The sequence below is a fragment of the Aegilops tauschii genome, unplaced genomic scaffold (genome assembly GCF_002575655.3).
Source record: "Aegilops tauschii subsp. strangulata cultivar AL8/78 unplaced genomic scaffold, Aet v6.0 ptg000616l_subseq_263:174507_obj, whole genome shotgun sequence".
NCBI lineage: Eukaryota > Viridiplantae > Streptophyta > Magnoliopsida > Poales > Poaceae > Aegilops > Aegilops tauschii.
Window position 1 is genome coordinate 99,113 of NW_027332853.1, and position 10,258 is coordinate 109,370.

The window sequence follows — 10,258 nt, forward strand, 5'->3', positions numbered from 1 at the left end:
ACATAACTATTTTAGCAGATTTTTAATGGAAAATATGCCTAACACAAAGGACTATATACATGTTTTCTTGTGAGCTTGGGGGGGCATGGCCCAGGTTGGCCCCATGTAGCTCCGCCACTGGCTGCAACTTCTCAAGTCTGGCTTAGTATGGTGCGTGGGGAACGGCAGGTCCATTAGAATTTGGAGAGACCGATGGATTCCACGGAATGGGGGAGGATGACCGGTGACACCACAAGGCCGAAGCCGTCTCCGCCGGGTGTCTGAGTTATTGGATAATCATGGTGGTTGGCGTATGGACGTTATTCATGACACGTTCCTTCCGGTGGATGCAGAAGAGATTGCCAAAATTCGAACTTCACCTCGTATGGGTGAGGATCTTCTTGCGTGGGGACCGGAGCAGAATGGTTGCTTCACAGTACGGAGTGCTTACCGACTTGCTCTGGAGGATCATCTTCGATCCTCTTCAGTCGCGGCGGGCAGGGCACCGGATGGGCGACGAGCCGTCTGGGCTTCTATATGGAGGTGCCCTGCTCCTCCTAAGGTTCGCACCTTCACTTGGCGTGTGATCACAGATTGTCTACCAACATGGGTTAATAAAAAACGGCGTAGTTTGGAAGTCCTTGACGACTGCCCCCTCTGCGCGTTGGAGCCGGAGGACACGTTTCATGTATTTTGCAGATGTCCTAGAGCGGTGGCACTTTGGCAAGCGATGGCAGAACAGTGGCGGATCCCCCTGCCAGCGTCGTTTGAATGGACGGGCCCTGAGTAGCTTGCCCAAACGTTTTGCGACCTGCGGGACACTGAGAGATTGGAGCTCATGATGACATTATGGCGTTGCTGGCACGTTCGCAACGAGATAACACACCATAAGCAGCCCCCCCCCCCCAGTTGAAGCATCCAAGAGGTATCTTCTAAGCTACATGGACTCACTAATTGGTGTGCAGAACAACCCAGGTACGGATCCAGTTAAAGGAAAGCAAGTTGTGGATGTGGTGACTCCCAACAAGCCATTACCGCATGCTCAGCCCATCAATGGTGCCCCACCTAGGTGGTCTCCTCCGGCTCAAGGATGGGCAAAATTGAACGTTGACAGATCGTTCTGTGCCACATCGGGAACTGGGGGGTGGGCATGATTCTGCGCGGCTCCATCGGTGACATCATTTTCTCATCCTGTAGAAAGTTGCACACATGTACAGAACCATTGGAGGCTGAGCTCTCAGCTTGCATGGAGGGCATCAACCTCGCCCTGCAATGGACGGTGATACCGATAGAAGTAGAGACGGGCTGCCTTGTCGCTCTTAACATGATTAATGGGCCGGACAGAGACCGGTCTCGCTATACCATGTTGGTTGACCAAATTCAAAGGCTTTTGAGGGAAGGGAGGATGTTCAAGCTAACTCATATTCGTAGGGAACAGAATGGTGCAAGCTATTATCTGGCCTCCTTTGGACGGATAGAAGGTCGCATTGTGGTGTGGTTGGGTTCGGGACCAGGAGACGCCCCTGATATTTGTAAGAATGACTTATGTCCTGACTGATGAAATAAAATCTTCCTTTCACCCGCAAAAAAAAAAAAAAATAGAGAGATGCACCATGCATATCTATCCGGCTATCTATCCTTGCTTTTTATGTAGGAAAATAATGAAAACTTACCAACGGCATGGCGGCTGTGTCGAGCGGCCAGTATGCCACAAGAATTACAATACGTGTCGTTCCATCGAACCCTCATTTGACCGGATTAGTCTGAATCAGATCGACAGAAAGTAAGTACCACCGAAAAACTACACAAGCCGAGCACTCATTCTCTTCCTCTCCCTCATTCCCTCCGCCCTCGCGTCGTCCCCAGAAAAGTACACTGGCCGAGCCCCAAATCGTGTCGCCGGTACCCCCTTCTCAGCCTTCCTGCCTTCCCTCGCCGTCGCCAGTGTAGGGCCGTCGGGCTAAGCCCGGTTGGCGGACAGCGGCATCGGGTTTTCTCTGCAGCGGCGGGATCTCGTGGTGGGGAGGCGGGCTCGGCCCAGGTAAGCTTCGGCTCATGCTTTCTTTGTGATTTGTGGCGTTCGACTCAAATCAATCTGCTTGTTCTTCAATTCAGGGAGAGAGGTGGTGGTCATGAAGTTAGTTCCCCGGTGTTGCTTGATCCCCCATTTGGAGCCCGAAGTTTATTGTCAGATGTATATGTACAGATGTCCTGTGCGCGTGGCCAGGTGTTTCTTCGGAACGGATGTGATCTTTACATCTGCCTCATACTCTGCATCTCTGTTCACTGATTGGTCGCTTATTGAATCATCAGTGGGTACGTATATGAATCACTGAGAGTAGGTGTAAATAAGCGATGTGGGATTATTATTTAGCCGAACAAGCATTGGAGAGAATCATATTATTTTTTCGGCATGGTGGACCACATGCATGCAAGGTCCAGATCATCAAAAAATAAACATACATGTATGGCCCAAAGCCTGACATACATGTAGGGCCCAAAGCCTGACGATCAGGGCGTTTCTTAGGTTGGGCGATGTTTTCTCAACGCCCGCAGGAACGCAAGAATTTTAACGACGAAAGTTTTGACGGACGGATGAAATTAGTATCACCTTTTGTCTATACAAATCGTAAAAGCGTATTATGACATGAGAAGAAAGTGTATTGTGACGCTGAACCCGACAAAGTCAATCGGTGCTTTATTATTACTAGCATAAATGCCCGTGCGTTGCAACGGGAGACAAAAAACCCACTTTAATAATGCAATGGCTCACATCATGAACCGTGATGATATCAACAAACTCCTTGAAATCCTCCACATTGTCACATGAGAAACAACATAATATGAGAAACGTTTTACAAAGATCACACATCTTTCTATGATATAACAGAGAAAGGTGCGGAGTTTGAGAAACAACATAATATGAGGAGCATTTTACAAAGATCACACATCTTTCTATGATATAACAGAGAAAAGTGCGGTTTGAGTTGCACAAAGTAGGGACTCCGAGTCCGATTCCTTGTACTTTGATGACGGGTGCTAGTGAGTTGATCAGAAAAATAAGAGTAAAGATGTTTTCTGTTCTCAGAAAAGTATAGCATGACCAACAAAAAATGAACACCTTTTTATTGTGATTTAGACTTTTTTTGCATGTGTTATACGTAATATTTTTCTCTTGAGTTAAAAATTTCGGTACGTCAAATATTAGTATTACAACGTCATATCTTAGTTCTTGACGTCAACAGTTCTGATATAAACAAGTGGTTCAACTGTGGCATATGCACCTAAACAAAACACCTACCAATTCAGTTACAAACGAAGCGTTTCAACAAATTTAGACACAAAAGAAGAAATTCATCGGCCTCGACCATGTAGGTAAATCATGATATTTTTGCACCAGACCGTCTGATCTGGTAGACCGGTCGCACATGTGATGATGATCCGATTGCATGGCCCTGTCATGTCCGCCGTGGGTGATGTTGTGTAAGCCGTGCGTTCGCACATCACATTAATTTTTTGAATAACTCCCCCCGCAAAAAATATTTTTTTGAATAACTCAAAATCATGATTGGCCACGATCTAAGTTTTTCTCCAGTGCAAAGACATCTAATTTTGTATATGCTCATGTTTTTCTTTGTATGTGCTCAAGTCTCAACTTGCATGTTCCATAAAAAAATTGTACGCATGTTTTTTTATATATATCTAACTCATAATGGAGTGTGGCGTAGTCCTCAATCATCATGGCCGATCCCTTTGTTTTCTGCCTCATCTTCCACACGCACATGAAAGTTTCCTTCTCTCATTCCCGGTCATGATTTAATTCCTCATTCCTTGTTTGGTTTTTAATCACATCTGAAATCCCTTGTTCTTTCCTTATTATCTCAATTCCTCTTTCTTTCCTTATATTCTCTCAATGCCTCTTTCCTTCCTTATTCTCATTCCTTGTTTGATTTTTAATCACATCTGAAATCTCTCGTTCTTTACTTATTATCTCAATCCCTCTCTTTCTTTCCTTATATTCTCTCAATGCCTCTTTCCTTCCTTATTATGAGACGTCTGATTTCCTCCATAATGATTCCTGAGATGGCTCCTCGATATCCAAAAGAAAATCAAGACGTATATAAATTAGGAAAAATAGATCTAAGGGAGCGATGTGGGTCTATTTAATAGGATAATCAACATTGTATTCTCATATCTTGCAATCCAGCTTAGTCCAGATTTTTTTTTGCGTCGGCCGCCTGGGATTATTTGACAGGTGCGAAACCTTTTCTCTCAAACACGAAAACATCCTAGCTCAACTGGCGACGGCTTGGCATGTTAGGTCTGGTGGTTTTGAGTTCTATCCCACCGAAGAACAGTTTTTTTCTGCCTTGGATCGTTGACGGAGGATGAAATCATCATAATGATGGACGAAACTACAGACGGTTCCTCGAATTAGTACCACCTCGTGTGTTTTAAATTCAAACTGAAAGCATAAATTCATGGGAAGAAACATATTGTGACGGTGAACCCGACAAAGTCAATCCGTGCTTTATTATTATTAGGGAAAGATTATTATTATTATTATTATTATTATTATTATTATTATTATTATTATTTGGGAAAGAGGAAAGATATATATAATACTAGCAAAAAGACCCGTGCGTTGCAACGGAAGGAAAAAACTTCACGCAGGCCTATAACCATATAAGCATTGCTCAAGTCCCCCCTCCTGTCCATGTTCTCTATTTTAACATGACATCTCACCCATGTCGTCACTTGTCGTCCTTCCGCCTTCACAAACAATGACCCCGGTGTTCACCTAATCTATTTTTTTATCGGCGGTGTTCACCAAATCACAATGGGCCCGAGCATGGTCAATCCCAATGCGATGTCCCTGCAAAAAAAAAAGAAATCCCAATGCGATGAACTCAGCCACCGCACGTCGCATTGTACCATGCCAGCGCAAGGGAACGTTAAAAACTCAGCCTGTGCACTGTAGCGACCAGACCTCAAATGGCCTGTGCTGCTGTGCACCAGTGTCATCCCTGGATCAGTAATGCTGACACGCACAGTACAAATGGAGGATTTATAACAGAGTAGCAATCACACACTTATTACATCGAATATCTCCAAAGAGATTAAGTATGATAAACATGGCTTAAGGCCATCTAATAACGATAACAGCGGAAGACTTGGAAGATAAGTGAGTCCATCAACTCCAGCGGCATCACTGAGTATAAGACCACAACCTAAGGCACCTTACTCGTTGTCTGAAAAGTCTGCAACATGAAACGTTGCAGCCCGAAAACGGGTCAGCGCATAGAATATGCTGGCAAAGTAACACATAGAGAGCAATGAACAATAATAATGCTATACTACATGCATATATGGCTGGTGGAAAGCTCTATGGTTACAGTTTTGCGAAAAGCCAATTTTATCCTACTTCAAAGGAATAAATTTTATTTAACTATCATGGTGGTTGAAACGTTGAGAAGGTACCTCCAACTCAATCCCAATTAAGTGTCATCATTAACCCAACAAAATTAATTAATAGTATCACGGTGATGAGATTCAAATGATAATCCAGGTACTAGATACTCAAGTTGTCCATAACCGGGGACACGGCTAATCATGATCAGTTTGTACACTCTGCAGAGGTTTGCGCACTTTTCCCCACAAGACTCGATCGCCTCCGCTTGATTCTCGCACTGCATGATGTTTGAGAAACGGATGACCGAGACACAGTCTTTCAGAAACAATCACTCTCTACTCTGGATGGACCGGTACACCTACTTTCCCCTACATCTGCTAGTCCACCTCTTCAAGAGATCCTGTAACCTACTCAGCTATGCTAGAGCCCATAATAGCTTGTGGCTGCACACGGAAGTTTCTAGCATGAATAATCTTATGATCCCTTTGAGCCTGGGTGGCGGACCTTATACATACAGACAACACTGGGTTCTCCAGGTGCCTCAATCCACCCAGATGTGAGTTTTAGTTGCCACCTTAAGTTGAACCATTATTATCAATCTCACATCTGTCATGAATATCACTCAAACCCAAATCCACGTCTACGAGCATAGCATGGCAATAATAAAAGCAACGTAGAAGTAACTCCCAAGGGTTTGATAATAAAACAGGTAATAGGTACTACCTCAACTACTTCCCAAAACCCACAGTTTATTAGATCCTAATCATGCAATGTTTGAGGAATAGATCTAATGCAATAAAAACTGGGTATGAACGGGGTATGATCAAAGTGTTACTTGCCTTGCTGATGATCCGCAAAACCTAGCGATTCGAAGTAACAAGCGGCACACTCCGGGTACTCTATCGCAAACAAACAAGCATACAATCAGTACTCAACTAATGCACAGGTAAAACTCGAATGAAAGATCCAACCAGAAAGTTCAACTTAAGAACTCCGGTTTGCAAAAAGAATCAACTCGAAAGAAGCAACGAAAGTCAAACGGCGAAAGAAAGAAACTTCGTTTGCTAATCTGGATCTAGGGTAAATTTTACTGTAGCAAAAACTTGTTTGAGTAGATTAATCGGAAAGAGAATTTCGAGACGAAACTCTAGGCGCTTGAATCGCCTGATTCCGATAAACGAGCGAGAAGTTAAACAGATTCGAAAATTCGATCAGGGATCGAATCTGAGAAAATAACGAGAAAATCCGTCGAAAAGAAAAACGGACGAACGGTTAAATAACGGACGTTCTTTAACAGAGAAAAACCGACGAACGCGTTCGTTAAAACGAACGGTTCGGTGAACGCTCGCAAAATAAGAAAACCGAAAAAAACCGATCTAGGGTTTTTTTTTAAAACGAAGGGTTTTTTTTACAAAAAACCGGTCAACAACGAAGACGGCCGGCGGCAGTACCTCGACGGGCGGGCTCCGACGAGGGGCTCCGGCGGCGGGGCTCGGGCGCGAGGGGTGCGGGGCTCGGGGGGGGGGGGGGGGGGGCTCCGGCGGCGAGGGTCGGCGGCGGCGGCGACGAGGCAAACGGCGGCGGCGGCGGGCGAGATGCGGGTGGCGGCGGCGATGTCGGCGGCGGCGGCGGTGAGGAAAAAGAGGGGGGTCCTATTTATGGAAGGGGGGGTCCGAGGTGCTTGGGGAAGGGGGCACCCGAGGCGGCGGCGGCGTCGTGTCCCTGGCGGACTCCGGCGGCGGCGGTGTGGGGAGAGAGGAGAGGGGCGACGGGGCGGGCCGTCGGCTGGGCCTTTGGCCCAGTCGGCGCGTGCGCGTTTTTTTTTAAAAGTACCGCGGAAAATATTGCGTAGAAAAATAAATAAAAATCAGAAAAATATGAAATAAATTTTCCCCGTCTAGTTAGAAAATCTAGAATAGGGTGAACATTTTTAAAATCAAAAATAAATAATTTCAAAACATGCAATATTTTTAATGCAATAAAAATTGCAATTAAAATCCAAATAAATTCCAAATAATGTTTTTAACATTTTTCCTCCAGTATTTCAATTGTTTTGGAGAAGTCATATTTTCTCCTCTCGTTTATTTTAAAATGAAATATTTTTCCGGAGAGAAAAATAATTAAAACCAAAATCCTCGTCTTATCATTTGATGAAAATCAAATATGAAAATTCGAGAAAATCCCCAACTCTCTCCGAGGGTCCTTGAGTTGCTTAGGATTTATCGAGGATTTGCCAAAATGCAATAAAACATGATATGCAATGATGATCTATGTATAACATACCAAATTGAAAATTTGGGATGTTACATGCACCTGTACAGGCTAGGATTTAAGTAGTAAACATTCGTTTTTTTGAAATTCATAGGATTTCTTTTATGAAAAAAATATGCACCAAAATCACATCATAGTATCATTATGTGATAGTTTTTTTTGCTGTCATTGCTTTTTTTGATAATGTGATTGTTCCACGTATATGTCACACCAACTTTATGTTGCCATTGTTGCTCTTTTCATGATTAAATTAAAAAGTATCTTATAGAAAAATATTACGAAATTATGTCTTTCTAAGAAATATATGAGGTATTTATGGGTGCGTTGTTCTTGGGTGTGTTCTGAAACCAAATGATAACCTAATGTGAAGAACAGTTTGTTGATAAATTAAAAAAATTAGGTCAAATAATTACAGAATAATAACCCAATAAGAGGGGGAAAAGGTGTGAGAGTTAACACGCTAGTACAGACCATGCAAAGGCACCATCCCCTTTTTTAGGGTAACACAGTTTTATTTATTTATTCAAAGCTCTAAGATATCTGTCAGGAAATGATGCTGTTCCTGGAAATCACGTAAGCATATTCTTGCATCGCCATTGAGCAAGGTCACTGTTTCTTTGCTCTGCCCTTCGGGGAAGTTGGCTCCACGATCTTCAGCGTCTTCGTCACCGTCTCATGGTCGCCAGCCATGTCCTTGCGTCCTCATCGGCATCTCCCTGACATAGTCGCCAGCCATGTCCTTGTTCACGTCTGATACATGCCTTTTCTTCTCTCTCCCTCCACAGGGCCCTTCCAAGTTCTCTTCTCACATTATCTCTCTATATCAAGTCTCGAGGCTGCTTGTTGACTTGTTTAACTCCCCCGTATTTAAATTGGTGAGAATTAGTGCAAAGAAGTGAGGTGGGACTAATTATTTGAGAAGGAACATCAGTTTTCAACATAAGCTTAATGGAGTTCAGTTGGTTGCGTTCTTCTTGATGGAACAGGAGGTCCTGTCTTCGAATCCTACATGAGCACCTTCTTTTCACCTTTTTTTATTTTTATTAAGCGGATCATGGAAGTCCGCTGGGCATATAGGCCCAGCAAAGCGAGGACCAGGTTGCACGGGAAAGGCCCCAGCAAGGCACAAACTGTACTAACGGGGGTTTGAAATTAGTACCACCTCGGATAGCAAAGTAAAATAACGAAAGCGTAAATTCACGGAAAGAAGCGTATTATGATGGTGAACCCGAGAGGCTCAATCCGTGCTTTATTACTAGGGAAAAGATATATAGGGAAAGAAAAGAATACTTTGATAGATTTGTTTCACTACTCTTCACCATAGCCACCGCCTCCAATCAGTCTAACTCAACATCAATGGGTAAATTACTCCACCACAAAGCTAATGAAATCCTTTCCTGCAGCGCAAGAATTTCTATTTCCAAAACATCCTCACTTTCTCCCAGAAATCTGCATGAGCTGGAAATAATAACGCCAAGGTGACACTAGTAGAAAAAGGGGCTTTCGTTCCGGCCTGGCCAGCCCATTAGTCCCGGTTCTTATACGAACCGGGACCAATGGGTGCATTCGTCCCGGTTCGTGAGCCCAGGTGGCCGGCCGGGGCCTCGTGGGCTTTGGTCCCGGTTCATCTGGACCCATTTGTCCCGGTTCTAGGCACGAACCGGGACCAATAGGCCTCGCTCCTGGCCCACATCCATTGGTCCCGGTTCCAGCCACGAACCGGGACAAATGAGTTGCCTATATATAGCCCATCGCCGGCGAGCAGAGCACTCCACACTGCTCTGTTTTTTGCTGGCCGGCGAAGGGAGGGCATTTGGGTGCTCTAGCTCACCTCCTATGCACATGAGGTGTTCGATGAAATGTCTGAGCCACACTAGTTAATATTTCTTCTCTCGAAACTCGACCTCCGAGCTCCATTTTCCCCGAGATTTTTCTAGGTTTAGCGGTCCGTCACGTTCCGTCCCCGTCTTCACCGCTGTCGATCGCCCGCGCCGATCTCGTCGTCGGCACCACCGTGGTGAGCCTCTTGTTCTTATCTTCTTTCTGAAAGAAAAAAATTCTTACTTCAGGTAGATACTTGTCTAATTTTCTTACTTTTATTATTCCTTGTTATTATATAGTGCGATGGTTCTGGTATCCGCCCCCGTCGGCCCTCGTCCTGTCTATGATTCGGATGTGGTATATATTATCTTTTTATAACTATTTGGTTCATTTATTGTTTATGACAATTATGCCGACCAACGTGACATAGATTTTATTTATGTAGGAGGTGGTTGAACCAGAAATTCCAACCGACCCTATTGTCGAGAGGTTAAATTTAGTTGAAGAAGAAAACAATTACTTGAAGGAAAAAATAAAAAAATGAGGAGGAGAAGATGATATTGGAGTTGAATGTTGCGGATGTCGTCGATGATCACAAGATCAAGATGGATGCAATGCGGTTGAGGATTAGAAAGATTAGAAAATATGCCATTCATACCGAGGCTTGGTATCATTATGTCGTTGGATCAATTGTTACCTTAGTTGTGATTATGATCGCATTTGTTGTTGCATTGAGAGGTTTTACATAGTTTCAATGTATGGTTTAACTAGATG

The 10,258-nt window shown here is 44.0% G+C and overlaps 1 long non-coding RNA gene across 1 annotated transcript; it reads left to right on the forward strand.

The window, feature by feature from the left end:
• Positions 1–931: 931 nt before the first annotated feature.
• On the forward strand, positions 932–4,614 carry LOC141032873 (uncharacterized). The gene is made up of 2 exons (XR_012194822.1): positions 932–2,020; positions 2,095–4,614. It is a non-coding gene; the product is annotated as an uncharacterized lncRNA (long non-coding RNA).
• The last annotated feature ends 5,644 nt before the right edge of the window (positions 4,615–10,258 follow it).